The 14,415-nt window shown below is 33.0% G+C and overlaps 1 protein-coding gene across 6 annotated transcripts in view; it reads left to right on the forward strand.

Moving 5' to 3' along the window:
* Nucleotides 1-14,415, forward strand: part of LRFN5 (leucine rich repeat and fibronectin type III domain containing 5) — a 249,620-nt gene that overhangs the window by 132,295 nt on the left and 102,910 nt on the right. The window contains exon 3 of one of the 6 annotated variants that reach the window (XM_045059863.1): nucleotides 6,441-6,474. The exons of the other annotated variants lie outside the window; for them this stretch is intronic. The gene's annotated coding sequence lies outside the window, so the exon portion shown is untranslated. The remainder of the gene's footprint in view (nucleotides 1-6,440; nucleotides 6,475-14,415) is intronic. 6 annotated transcript variants of the gene reach the window in all.

The raw sequence follows: 14,415 nt of genomic DNA on the forward strand, positions 1-14,415 counted from the left end.
CAAAGGAGTGCTTCTTAGATTATTTCAATAGCTACTACAATCATGATTCCACTGCAGAAATAACCCACAGTTGAAAACTTGCATTCATTATTTATAAAGAGACAGGAAAATAGACTAAACTTTTTCTAATAACTCTCTACTTGAGAGAAGACTGAAAAGGACATGCTGACAAATAAAATTATATGTAATTGTATGTAATTTTAATGTAATATTTTCATTCAATCAAGGTTATATTTTGGGGCATCTTAATTTTTTTTAAGTTTATTTATTTTGAGAGAGAGAGAGAGAGGAACAGCACAAGAGCTGGAGGTGGGGAACAGAAAGAGAGGGAGACAGAGAATCCCAAGCAGGCTCCAACCACACCATCAGCACAGAGCCTGATGTGGGGCTTGAACTCACAAACTGTGAAATCAGACCCAAGCTGAAGGCAAGAGACAGATGCTCAAACAACTGAGCCACCCAGGCACCCTACATTTGGGAGCATTTAAAAATATTTCTTATATGTACCTTGAAATGAAGCAATGGAACTCAAAATTTTAGGTCAGGTTTAATTAAAGAATGACTCTAATCATTAGAGTGATAATGAGGGTAGACCTATGGCATTCGTGGATTTTATTGATGTAGTTTTATGCAAATGTCCCAAGTCTGGAAACTGGTTTCCAGGAATGAGTCACATAATAGTGAGTCCAGCAGATATCTAACATCTGAATCACTTCTTGGGTTTGTTCTCTATTCATCATAACATGCAAGAAACTTTTATTAAAGGTATGGAGAGATTATTTTTAAAAAATTTTAGCAATGCTTTATTATAGTTTATGAGAAGTTTCTCAGTGATTTTCTTGATTTCTAAATATTTGGAGACAAAATCCATATGTATGATTCCCTGTGCAAGGGTATTCATATATAGGGATCTACAATACCCCACTGGGAATCATAATGATAAACAAGTAAGAAGGATATTGAAAAAAACAACAAATAAGAATGTAGCAATCAAGTCTAAATCCAACTCATCTTTATCCGTTCTTGGTAGGCTCTTTATGTTTATATTTGTCACATGATACCCCTATGAACAAGTAAAAATTTTGTTTTCCTATATTTTAGACCTCAGATATCAAGTCCTTCCTCTAGACCTAGTCAGGTATTTTGATCAAACAGGTGTGGTTTTTTTTGTTGTTGTTTTGTTTTTAATACTTTTGCTTCTTAGGATATTTCTTGAGTCATTCTCAGAAATAAGTCCAAACATTAATAGTGACTTCACTCTATAAGACATACTATTATATGAAAATGTCTAGTCTACTCCAAATAAACCAAAAAAAGATAATTTATTTACACATTTACACATTTGGAATTTATACTTGTTTTGCAAAATACTCATTTGAAACAGCAGATATTGGGGACTTATTTTAAAAATACATATATCAAGGGGCACCTGGGTGGCTCAGTTGGTTGATCGACTGACTTTGGCTTGGGTCATGATCTCGCAGTTTGTGAGTTCAAGCCCCACATCGGGCTCTGTGCTGACAGCTCAGAGCCTGGAGCCTACTTCAGATTCTATGTCTCCCCCTCTCTCTACCCCTCCCCTGCTCATGCTTTTTGTAATAAATAAATGTTAAAAAAATTTTTAAAAATACATATATCAAATGCATTAAAAATAAGAATGATGAATCCAAGGCACTGGCAATCTTATGAGGAATGGTAGGTTATAGAAAGATTTATATCTTATTCCTTGTTTCAGTATTACGTGTGTTTTGATATGCTGTAAAACCTTGCAAATTACTAATCTGTGGTGAGGGCATAGAGTAATTTTTACTTCATTAGGATGTAAATTGACCAACATTCTATAATTATTCACAATAAATAGAAGTTTACTACAAATTGAAAACAAGAATAAATCTGAAAATAATTTTGATTAAAATTATACAAAATTATCTTGTATCACAAACCCAAATATGTAATATAATATGATCCCCAAATTGTAAATTTTGGAGCTTATAAAAGGATCTCATGCAAGTAAAACATTAAAATAGTATAAACATACAAACAAAAAAATTGAGAGATATTCCATGTTCATGGAGAGGAGAAATCAATGTTATTTAGATGTCATTAATTGCCAATTTATATATAGATTCAATTCAATACCAATCAAAATTACAGGATGTTATATTGTGGATATTGACAAACTGATTCTAAAGTTTATATGAAGAGGCAAAAGACACAGAATAGCTAACATAATACTGAAGAATAACAAAGTTGGGGGACTGATGCTACCCAACTTCAAGACCTGACTATAAAGCTACAAGTTGAAAAAAAAGGTGAGGTATTAGCAAAAGAATAGGCAAATAAATCAGTGGAGCAGAGTAGAGAGCCTGGAAATAGATCCCTATATAGGCAACTGATCTTTGACGGAGAAACAAAGGCAGTAAAATGGAACAGACAGTCTCTTCAACAAATGGTGCTGGAACAACTGGACATAACCTTCACAAAAGTTAACTCAAAATGAATCAGAGACCTGTATGTATATACAATACTGTAAAAAACCTAGAAGATAACATAGGAGAAAACTTAGATGACGTTGGGTATGGTGATGTCTTTTTTACATGAAATGCCTAAGAAACAATCCACAAAAATGATTGATAAGCTGAACTTCATTAAAGTTAAAAACTTCTCTGTGAAAGGCAATGTCAAGAGAACAAGAAGGCAAGCTTCACACTGGGAGAAAATATTTGCAGAAGACATATTTGATAAAGGACTGTTATCCAAAATATACAAAGAACTCTCAAAACTCAACAATAAAAACACCAACAACATGTTTTAAAGATGAGCCAAAGACCTTAACAGATATCCCACCAAAGGAGACATACAGATGGCAAAAAAATAATAATAAATAAAAAGCAGATGAAGTATGTTCCACATCATATGTCATCAGGGAAATGCAAATAAAACAACAATGAGCTGCTAATTCACACCTACTAGAATGGCCAAAATCTGGAACACTGACAACACCAAATGTTGATGAGAATGTGGAGCAACTGGAACTCTCATAGTTTGCTAGTGGGAATACAAAATAGTACCGCAGTATGGAAGACAGTTGAAAGACAGTTTGCCTGTTCCTTACAAAACTAAACATACTCTTACCATATGATCCAGCAATCATACTTCTTAATATTTACTCAAAGGAGTTAAAAACATATGTTGTTACAAAAAGGTGCACACAGATTTGTACAGCAGCTTTACTTATAATTGCCAAAACTTGGAAGCAACCAAGATGTCCTTTGGTAGGTGAGAGGATAAATAAACTGTACATCCAGACAATGAAATCATTCAGCACTAAAAATAAATGAACTATCAAGCTGTGAAAAGGCATGCAGGAAACTTAAATGCCTGTTAAAAGTGAAAGAAGCCAATTTTAAAAGCTTACATCCTATATGATTCCAACCATATAACATTCTGGAAAAGGCAAGACCACAAAAATAACAAAAAAGATCAGTGATTGCCAAGTGTTTACAGGTGAGGAGGGGTTGAAAAGACAGAGCACAGAGAATTTAAAGTAGTGAAAATACTCTGTATGATATAATAATGGATACCTGTCATTATACATTCGTCCAAACCCAAGTAAGCGTGGAACACCAAGTGTGAATGGTAATGTAGACTATATATGGTTTTTTGAGTGATATGATATGTCAAATTCATATTCATTATTTTTATTTTTTTTAATTTTTAATGTTTATTCATCTTTGAGAGAGAGAGAGAGAGAGAGAGGAGAAAGAAAGAGACAGAGTGTGAGCAGGGGAGGAGCAGAGAGAGAGGGAGACACAAAATCTGAACCAGGCTCCAGGCTCTGAGCTGTCAGCACAGAGCCTGATGCAGGGTTTGAATTCAAGAACTGAGAGATAGTGACCTGAGCCAAAGTCGGACGCTTAACTGACTCTGCCACCCAGGCGCCCTTACTTTCATTATTTTTAGCAAATGTCCCACTCTAGTGGAGATTATTAACAGGAGAATGGTTACATGTATGAGCCAGGGAGTATATGAGTAATATACTTACTGAGTATATTGAATATATGAGTAATCTACGTTCCCCTCAATTTTGCTGTGAATTTTAAGCTGCTCTGAAAAAAGGTCTTAATTTTAAAATAAAATGGTATGAACATTTCCATAGTTTCATGTTGAACTTTCTTCTGTATTTCAGGTTTTAAACAAGTTCCTTATATATTATGAAATATTATGATCTATATTACTTTAGAATTGCCATATTTGATATAGAATGGTTTCTCATTCTTGTACTAACTTGTATTTACTTGATTTACTAATAAGATTGAAAATCTTTGCATGAGTTTATTGGCCTTTCATATTAAATTTTTGGTGAAGCCCTTCGTTAATTTTTAATTTTTTTAACGTTTATTTATTTTTTGAAGGAGAAAGAGAGCATGAGCGGGGGAGGGGCAGAGAGAGAGAGGGAGATACAGAATCCGAAGCAGGCTCCAGGCTCTCAGCTGTCAGCACAGAGCCCGATGCGGGGTTCTAACTCACAGACCATGAAATTATGACCTGAGCTGAAGTCAGACGCTCAACCAACTGAGCCACTCAGGCGCCCCAGCCCTTTGTTAATTTTTATATTAGCCTGTGTTTTTCTCATCAGATGATAGTAGTTTTAAAAAAATGTATTTTGCATTCCAGTCCTTTGTGGATATTTTGAGTCATACACAATTGCCTCTAATCTATGGTCAGTGTTTTCACTTTAGTAATGTTATACCATATTCATCAAAGACTAATATTGTATGTTCAGGGGTTGAGGTAGGAATTACATTTTTTCTTCTTAAATGAGTCACAAACTCACAAGATAGTGTGTCATACACAAGCTTATTTTAATGCCTGCACCAGACCCTTGATACTCAGCAGGGCATATGGGGAACATATAGCTTATATTTTTCCCCATTCAGGAGTTGTTTACAGACACTAAAGTAAAAGTAGAGTGGGGGTTGTGGTATTGTTCCTACAGCTTGCAGATCCTCAAGAAAACTTGACACTGTCCCATCTAGCCAGGGGAAACTGCCCCTCCATTAGTCAGTCTGCAGGCACAGTCGTGGTGATCTGGATAAGGTTATGTTGCCTCAGACTATAGAGGGATATGATCATTAGGCACCCTCTTTTACCAGGTCAGCTGAGAGTTTTCCTAGGTCTTACTTATTGTAGGTCTGTGAGTAATCTGGAGCTTACCTATACTAGCAACCCAGGGATAGTTTTTAAATACAAAGCTACTGACACATTTAACACTTCACACATAGGATGGATGCCTTAATTCACTGTATTTTATTATAACCAGTTTCATCAGCTTTTTGTTAATCTTTAATAATTTCAGTTATTAATTTTAAGGGACAGTGCAGGGACCAAAGAATGTAAATCGTTTTTTACAAAGAGGAGTTTGCACGAAGGATCCCAAGCTCCAGGAAAGGGAATATCTCAGGAAGTCCTTACCCAGATAAAATATTTTCATTTTAATTTAGTGAATTTATCAATTGTTTCTTTTGGTTTTGAGTGTGTGTGTGTGCTTTTTTTTTCTTTGCATCATTTCAGCTATTGTTCTCTGCTGTTAAAGAAATAAAGATATTTTCTTATGTATTCTTTTAATATTTTAAAAGTCTCTTCACATTTTTTTGTATAGTGTTGAAATTGGATTTGGAGAAAAATACAGTTCTATTTTATTTTTTTCATACTGCTAACCAATTGTTGTGACACTGTTTATTGAATATTCCATCTTTTCCCCATTGAATTGAAATTCTATGCTGTCATACACAGAGCTTTCATACATGCACAGACGTATTTCTTGGTTTTCTATTTTATTTCATTGTTCTCTTCATCATCCCTGCACAAATACCATGCTGTAATTTAATTATTCTAGGGATAAGTCTTAGTAGGTTGTAAAATTAATAAATCTACTCTTTTTGTCTCTCCTTCAAAATTTCCTTGGCTGATGTTCGCCCTTTATTTTTTATCCTTTTGTTTCAATTTTTGGAATAGGCAAGTTTGGTGAAAAATCATGTGTTAAAATTTACTGAAGTCACATTTACTGTAGTAATTTTAGTTTGGTTGGGGAAGAAGTAGTTTTTTTATTTTTTTAATATCAAATTTATCTATCAATGAACTTTTTCAGGTTGTATAATAAATGTTTCTACCTTCTCTTTATATGTCTTGCATTTTTTTCCTATTTCTTCACAAACTTTTATATTGCTGTAAATGGGCTTTTAAAATGTTACATTTTTCAAATGATGTTCTGTATAGTAATGTTGCTTTTTATCATTATGTCTTCTAAGCAACTTTGATAAATTCTTATTAATTTTCATTTACAATTCTTGTAATTATATAATTTTATTTATAATATCTATACAAATAGCATCATTACAATTTCCTTTGTATTATATTTCTATTATCTAATTGAACAGGTTAGGAGCTCTCTTACAGTGCTGAATGCAAATGGTGAGTGTGGCCATTCTTATATTTTTCTTGACTTTAAAGGAACTGTTTCTCATGTTTTGCCATAGTGTACAATGTTTTTGTTAGATCATTTTATGGTAAGTATTAATTTGGGATATATATACTTTCTCAAACTACAGAAGCCCAATTTTTCTTTTCACCATTTTCTTCATAGTGAACATTATATAGAGTTTCCATTGCAATGGTTAGTTTTAGTTTCTAATGGATCAATGATGATGGAACTCATCATACCCTAATCTATTATCTCATTCCGTATTTAATGTGGTCTTTTTTCCCCAATTTACATTGTAGTCAGCATTAAAATACCAGTAAGAAAATTCATGGATTACTTTTAAAAAAAAATTGGGTGGGGCACAAGGCAAGATTTTACTTTGAATCCCTCAAAATTTGATAATATTCATCTTATTAAAATTGCCTCAAGTTTCAGAATAATGTCCTTCTCTACTCTTATAAAGCTTGATTTTGACATATTTAAATATAAAATATTATAATAACTGAAATAGCATGATGAATTTAATTCCTAGTCTGAATCTGAAGTAAGTAGAAAATACATCTTATAAATAAAAATGCAGGTAAGCAGATATTTACATAATTGAATAGAATTTTAGAACAGTGTGACTTTCTTCACTTACAGTTGAAAAATTAGGGACTATGAAAAGATTTTTCATTTATCTGAGCTCCCACAGACAATTAATGAAGGAAACTTGCTTATCTTCTTCTAGCATATAACTTTAAAAACTTTAAGTCCCTTTGGGACTGTTTTACTATTTTACAGAAAAAATCTCTTGGTTTTCCATCTTGCAGTTTATTTCTTTGATCATCATTGTTCTCTATACTGCTATTTACTCCCATTGGTTGGTGGTCATTGTTGTTATGATTATTATCATTATGATTATGGTTTAATGTTTTACTGAAAATGTGTTATTTTATTGCAACCTTTAACACAACATAAATGTTCATAAAACATATGTATATTTTAATGAAAAATATATTGTAAATAACTGTGAAACTAGCATTCAGTTCAAGAAATAGAACAGTGCCATTGTCCTTCTCTGCTTCTATCTGAAATGTTATCCCTTTTCACTGAGCTAGAAACTGTATAATAATCTAAGCCATGTGATAATAGATTTGTTTTCTGTTAGAGTTTCACTTCCTATATATGCTTCTATAACCAATATAGTTTTGTCAGATTTTGAACTTTATAGGAAAGGATTAATACTGCACTTGCCCTTTGTACCTTGCTTCTTTTGCTTAAACTTCTGCTTTTAATATTTTGGAATGTATTTCAGTTGTTGCATATAGTTGCAAATTGTAAATATCCATCATTCTATGGTGATCTGTTAAGATACTAAAATTTATCTCTATTTGATGAATGTTTAGGTTATTTCAAGCTTAAGGTCATGCAAATAAAGAACATTTTTGTGCATGTGCACAGATTTTCACTTAGATATCCTATATATATTCTGTTAGATTTACACTCACTCATTAATTCCAGGAGTTTTTTTTTTTGACCAGTTCTCCAGAATCTTCTATGTAGAGGATTATATCGTTTGCAAACAGTTTTATTTCTTCCTTCCCAATCTGTATAATTTTTATTTCCTTTTCATGTCTTATTGTGTTAGACATATTAGGATTTCTAGTATGATGTTGTATATAGTGGTGAAAGGGAACATTCTTGCATTGTTCCCATTTTAGAGGGAAAACATCCAGTTTCACGTCCTTAAGTATGATATTAGCTGTATGCATTTTGTACATGTTTATTACCAAGTTGAGGAAGTTCTCTGTTATTATTAATTGTTTGAGAATTTTTATCATGAAAGGGTGTTCAATTTTGCCAAAAGTTTGTGTTTTTTTCTGCATCAACTTGATACATACTTTATTTCTTTATTAGCTTACTGATGTTATGGGACACTGATTTTCTTTTTTTTTTAAGTTTTTAAAATTTTTATTTATTTTGAGAGAAAGAGAAAGAGCAAGCAGGGAGGGGCAGAGAGAGAGGAGAGAGTGAGAATGCCAAACAGACGCTGTATTGTTCGTGCAGAGCCCAATGCAGGGCTCGAACTCACGAATTGTGAGATCATGAGCTGAGCTGGAAGATGCTTAACCGACTGAACCACCCAGGTGCCCTGGAACACTAATTTTTAATTTTTGAAATAGCCTTGTATGCCCAGAATAATTCTCATTTGTTTATTATAAATTGTTTTAAATGTTGCATTTGGTTTGCTAATGTTTTAAATATTCTGACATTTATGTTAAAGAGAAATATTGGTCTGTAGTTTTCCATTCTTGCAGTGTTTATCTGGTTTTGGTATTAGACTAATACTGGCCACACAGAATCAGTTAAGGAGTGTTACTTCTGCTTCTTTTTCATGGAGGAATTTGTATAGAATCAATATCATGTCCCCTTAAATGTTTGGTAGAATTCACCAACGAGACAGTTGGGTAAGTGCTTTCTTTTTTAGAAAATTGTTGATTGTTGATTCAGTATCATTAAGAAATAGAGAGTATTCCCTTATTATTCTTTTATTGTCTATTGAAACAGTGGTGATGACCCTCTTATTTCTGTTATTAGTAATTTGTATCATCTGTTTTGTGTGTATGTTTTTGTTTTTGTATTTATTTATTTATTTGAGAGAGAGAGAGCTAGACAAAGCATGAGCAGGGGAGGGACAGAAAGAGAGGGAGTATTTGTTAAGCATTTTTTAAATTGAATTGGACAATCTCTGTCTTTTACTTTGAGTATTTATACCATTTATGTTTAAAATAATTGTTGGAATAGTATTAATTTTTACAATGTTCGAACTTTTTATATTCATTGTACTTTAGCTGCTTTAATTTTTCTGTCTTTTCTGGTTTTAATTGAACATTTTATATTATTTCATTTTCTCTCTTCTCTTAGAGTATTAATGATACTTTTTTTTAAAGATTTTTTAAAGTGGTTTACCTAGCATTTGAAATATACATTTACTTCAAATTTAGTCCACTTTTAAATAGCACTATACTAGTTCACAACTATATGCATACCAGAGCATTCCCAATTTCTTTTTCCTATCCCTTGAAATATTTTTTTAAATTTTTAAATGTTTATTTATTTGAGAGAGAGAGAGAGAGAGAGAGAGAGAGAGAGAGCGCTAGATAAAGCATAAGCGGGGGAAGGGCAGAAAGAGAGGGAGTATGTCACAGAATCTGAAGCAGGCTCCAGGCTCTGAGACACCATCATGGAGCCTGACGTGGAGCTCAAATTCACAAACTGTGAGATCATGACCTGAACCGAAGTCTGGCACTTAACCGAACTGAGCCACTCAGGTGCCCCTGTCCCTTAAAATATTGTTGACATTCATGTTACATAACTACATGTTATATTCAGGTAAAACATTTTTATGATTATGCTTTTGAAAAAAGTTATCTTTTAAATCAATTAATGAGGAAAGTACTTTTTTTTTCCTTTTCTGATGCTCTTCTTTTTTGTGTGTTGATTTAAGTTCCTGGCTTATGTTATTTTTTTCTCCCTAAAGAACTTCTTTTAACACTTATTGCAGAGCCTGTCTGTTTGTGATGAATTCAGTCTTTTTTTTTTTTTATTTTGTCAGAATAAATCTTTTTTTCCCCTTTACTTTTGAAGGCAAATGTTGCTGGATACACAATTCTACATTGGTTTATTTTTATTTACTTTTTATTTTTAAATTTTTTTCAATGTTTATGTATTTCTGAGAGACACAGAGACACAGAGAATGAGGAGGGGAGGGGCAGAGAGAGAGGGAGACACAGAATCCACAGCAAGCTCCAGGCTCTGAGCCATCAGCACAGAGCCTGATGCAGGGCTTGAAGTCATGAATGGTGAGATCATGACCTGAGCCGAAGTCAGACATTTAACTGACAGAGCCACCCAGGTGTCCCTATTTTTATTTATTTTTTAGTACTTTATGTATTTTACTCCACTTTCTTGATATATGGTTTCTGATGAGAACCCTACTATAATTCTCACAATTATTCTTCTATAAGTAAGGTTTCTTTACCCTTTTGGTTTCTTTCAAGATTAACCCTTTATCTTTGGTTTACTTCAGTTTGAAGATGATATGCCTAAGTAAATTTTGTTTGTTTGTTTTTCTTTCAATATTTTTTTCTGTGTGATGTTCTCTTGCATACCTGGATCTATAGTTTGCTGTTTTTTTTTAATAGTAGTAAAGTTTTGATCATTATTAGTTCACATATTTCTTCTTCTCCACTATCTGTTTCTTCTTCCTTTGATATTCCAATTGCTTGTGTTTCTCCTTTGAAGTTTTCCCACAGTTCTTGGATGTACTGTTTTTTCCCCACTTGTATTTTAGTCTGAATAGTTCCTATAGACCTATCTTTAAGCTTATTCATTCTTTCCTTGGCTAAGTCTCGTCTACTGATGAATGCATTAAAGGTATTAATTGTGCTAGTGTACTTTTATTTCTATCATTATTTTTTTTATTTTCTTAGAGTTGCCATTTCTCTGCTTATATTATCCATCTATTCTTGCATGTTGTCTACTTTTCCTTGTATAGCTTTTAATGAATTAATCATAGTTATTTTAAATTTTCTCTCTGATAACTATAATATCTGAGTCATATCCAAGTCTTGTTCTGATGCTTGCTTTTTCTCTTCAGTCTGTGCTTTTCTTGCTTTTTTCATACCTTGCTATTTTTTTTAATTGTATTAAACATCAGACATTTTGTACTGGATGAAAGGAATTGAAGTAAATAGACCTTCAATCTGAAGATTTATATTCATCTGACTAGAGATGCACAGTTTTTAGTATGTACTGTAGTGTAAGTGCCAGAGTCTTTAAATTCTTCTAGTGCCTTTGTTTTTGTCTCCCCTCATACCTGTGGGCTTCTCTTAGTAATCCTTGAAAAAAGTCTCTGTCTTGCAGCTAGCTAAACAACTCTCAGTGTATTGGAACTCTGTTTTGGTGGTAGCAAGTGCAAAAAGAGAAATTGGCTATAATATTAGGATTTAGTCTGTCTTTAGCTGAGGTGTGACTCTTGACTGTGCTTCACAAGTGTTTGTATGGTGTCATAGCTTTTCTCCCTCCTATCAGGTGAGTCAGAAAGGCTAAATGTGGCTGAGGTGGTTGGGGATCATTTTCCAAAGGCTTAGAAGCAGAACAAGACTGTGGTAAAATCTTTTCCTTTGAAGAATATGCCTTTGTTATGGAGAATGATCAGGATGTACTTAAAAAGGGTTACTTTCCCCTTCCTCCTGGCAGAAGCATAAGGGGATTTTTCTTCTCTTTTCTCTCTGAGTTCATGGTGGATTTATGGAGGTAAAACCCATGAATGTGGGGGGTCTTAAAAGGCTGTGACTTCACTCTTACTCTCATCTTTCAGCTGTGTATCAAAATTACTATTAAATTGTTCCTTATAATTTATGGTTGTAACAGCTTCTGCTCTAGGTAAGTATATATATGTTGGCTGTGTCTTTCTGGCTGTACCTGGTTTTCTGGATTTCATGGTGGCAGTTTTCTTGTGAATTCAGTTCTCTAATTGGCCTAAGAAAAGTCACTGATGTTTTGTTTGTTCAGCTGTGTTTATCTTATAAGGACTGGAGTGACAACCTCCAAATATGTGGGAGCAGAAACCTTTTCAGTTTTTTTTTAATTTTTTCCCAGCTTTGCTGAGATATAATTGACATATTGTGTTAAGATGTACAATGTGATGATTTGATACACATATATAATGTGAAATATTTACCACAATAGAGTCAGTTGTTATATCCTAAAAGACTTCCTTTGGCATTTCCTTTATTGTGGGTAGGTTGATATACCTTGTTTTTGTTTATCTGAAAATGTCTTCATCATTTTTTATATATAAAGGCCTGCTAACATTTGAATGCCATTTTAGTATTATAATCTGAAAGAAATTGACACCTTGTTTATTATGAAATATTACTCTTAATTTCTGTTATTATTTGTTCTGAAATTTATTTTGAATGATATTACTAGAGCCTCTAGCTTTCTTTTGATTAGTATTTACATGATCTATCCTTTCCACCTTTTTGCTCTTATCTATTTGTATTCTCAGATTTAAAATGGCTTTCTTTTAGAAGACATATTGTTGGTTCTTGTTTTTATATTCAATTTGATAATTTCTGTCTTTTAATTGCAGCATTCATACTATTTACATTTCAAGTGATTAGCAATATGATTGAGTTTTAGTTTTCCATTTTTCTGTTTATTTTCTTTCAAAAATATTTTTTTAATGTTTATTTATTTTTGAGAGAGAGACAGAGCATGATCAGGGGAGGGGCAGAGAGAGAGGGAGACAGAATCTGAAGCAGGCTCCAGGCTCTGAGCTGTCAGCATAGAGCCTGATGCTGGACTCAAACTCAGGAACCAAGAGATCATGCCCTGAGCTGCAGTCGGATGCTTAACCTGCTGACACACCCAGGTGCCCCTTGCTGTTTGTTTTCTATTTGTGTCATATATCTTTGGTTCAAATTTTTCTTCTTTTCCTGCTTTATTTTAGAATAATTGAGTATTTTTATTATTCCATTTTATTTTACTTATTAGGTTGTATAGCTTTATCTCTTTGTTTTATTTTTTCAGAGTTTGTTCTAGGGTTTATAATATACATCTTTAATGTATCAGAGTTTACCTTAAAATTATACCATATTGCCCATCTACCATCTCACATATATAGTGGTTTGTGCCCATATTTCTACTCTGTCTTTTGTCATTGTTGTCATATTATACTTCTCCACATAGATAGAACTCTATCTATGTGCAGAAGTAAAATATGACATATACTCTGCATGTGTAAAGTAAAATAAACTCTACAATATAGGATTATTATTTTTAAACATTCAATTTCATTTTAAGGAGATAAACAATGAGAAAAATATTTTCACATTACCCTCATATTTACCATTTATATAACTTCATTCTATCTAGTATCAGTTTCCTTTTATCTCAAGAAAAATGTTTTATATAAGTGCACAAATGATGAATTTGTCAGTTTCCATTTGTTCTAAAAGTATTATTTTAAAGTTATTTTTGTAATGCTAATTTTACATATTTTTTTATTACTTTGAAGATCTCTCCACTCTTTTCCTTCTGAACTCTTTCCTTCCATATTGATTTCTGAAGGAGTATACTCTCATTTTTAGAATTGTGTTCCTCTGTATGTAATGTCCATGTTTTTCTAGCTGTGTTTTTATCAGTGTTTTGCAGAAAATTGATCAAGTTATATGCCTTGGTGTAGTTTTTTTAGATTTCTTCTGTTTGGTGTTGGTCGAGCATCTTCCATATGTCAGTTTATTTGTTGTTTTTTTTTTAATTTTTTCATGTTTATTTATTTTTGAAAGAGAGAGACAGGGCGCAAGCAGGGGAGGGGCAGAGAGAGAGGGAGACACAAAATCTGAAGTAGGCTCCAGGCTCTGAGCTGTCAACACAGAGCCCGACCTGGGGCTTGAACTCACGAACCCGTGAGATCATGATCTAAGCTGAAGTCAGACAACCGACTGAGCCACCGGGAGCCCCTGTTGTTGTTTTTGTTTTGATACTGTATTTTTCATATTTAAAAGTTCCCCATGATCTTATCTGTTTTGTATATCTTCCATTTCTCTTGTCATCATGGTCATTTTTTCCCTCTACCTTTTTGAGCATATGGAACATCTTTATTGTAACTGTTTTAATGGCTTTGCTATTTTCATCATGTCTTTTGTTTGTACATCTTTTTCTATTGACTGAGTGTTCCTGGTTTAGGGTTATATTTTCTTGTTTCCTTGCATTCTTGATATTTTTTTTCATGGGAGCCAGATACAATAAACTGTATGTTGTTGTTTGCTGGATTCAATGCGATCCTTTATACAAAACTGTTGTATCATATTTTTATACTTTTTCTAGTTGTTCAAAAGGTTAAAGGTGTATTAGTCCCATTTACTTCGTCATAGCTG

Source organism: Felis catus, chromosome B3, assembly GCF_018350175.1.
Source record: "Felis catus isolate Fca126 chromosome B3, F.catus_Fca126_mat1.0, whole genome shotgun sequence".
In the NCBI taxonomy this organism is placed as follows: Eukaryota; Metazoa; Chordata; class Mammalia; order Carnivora; family Felidae; genus Felis; species Felis catus.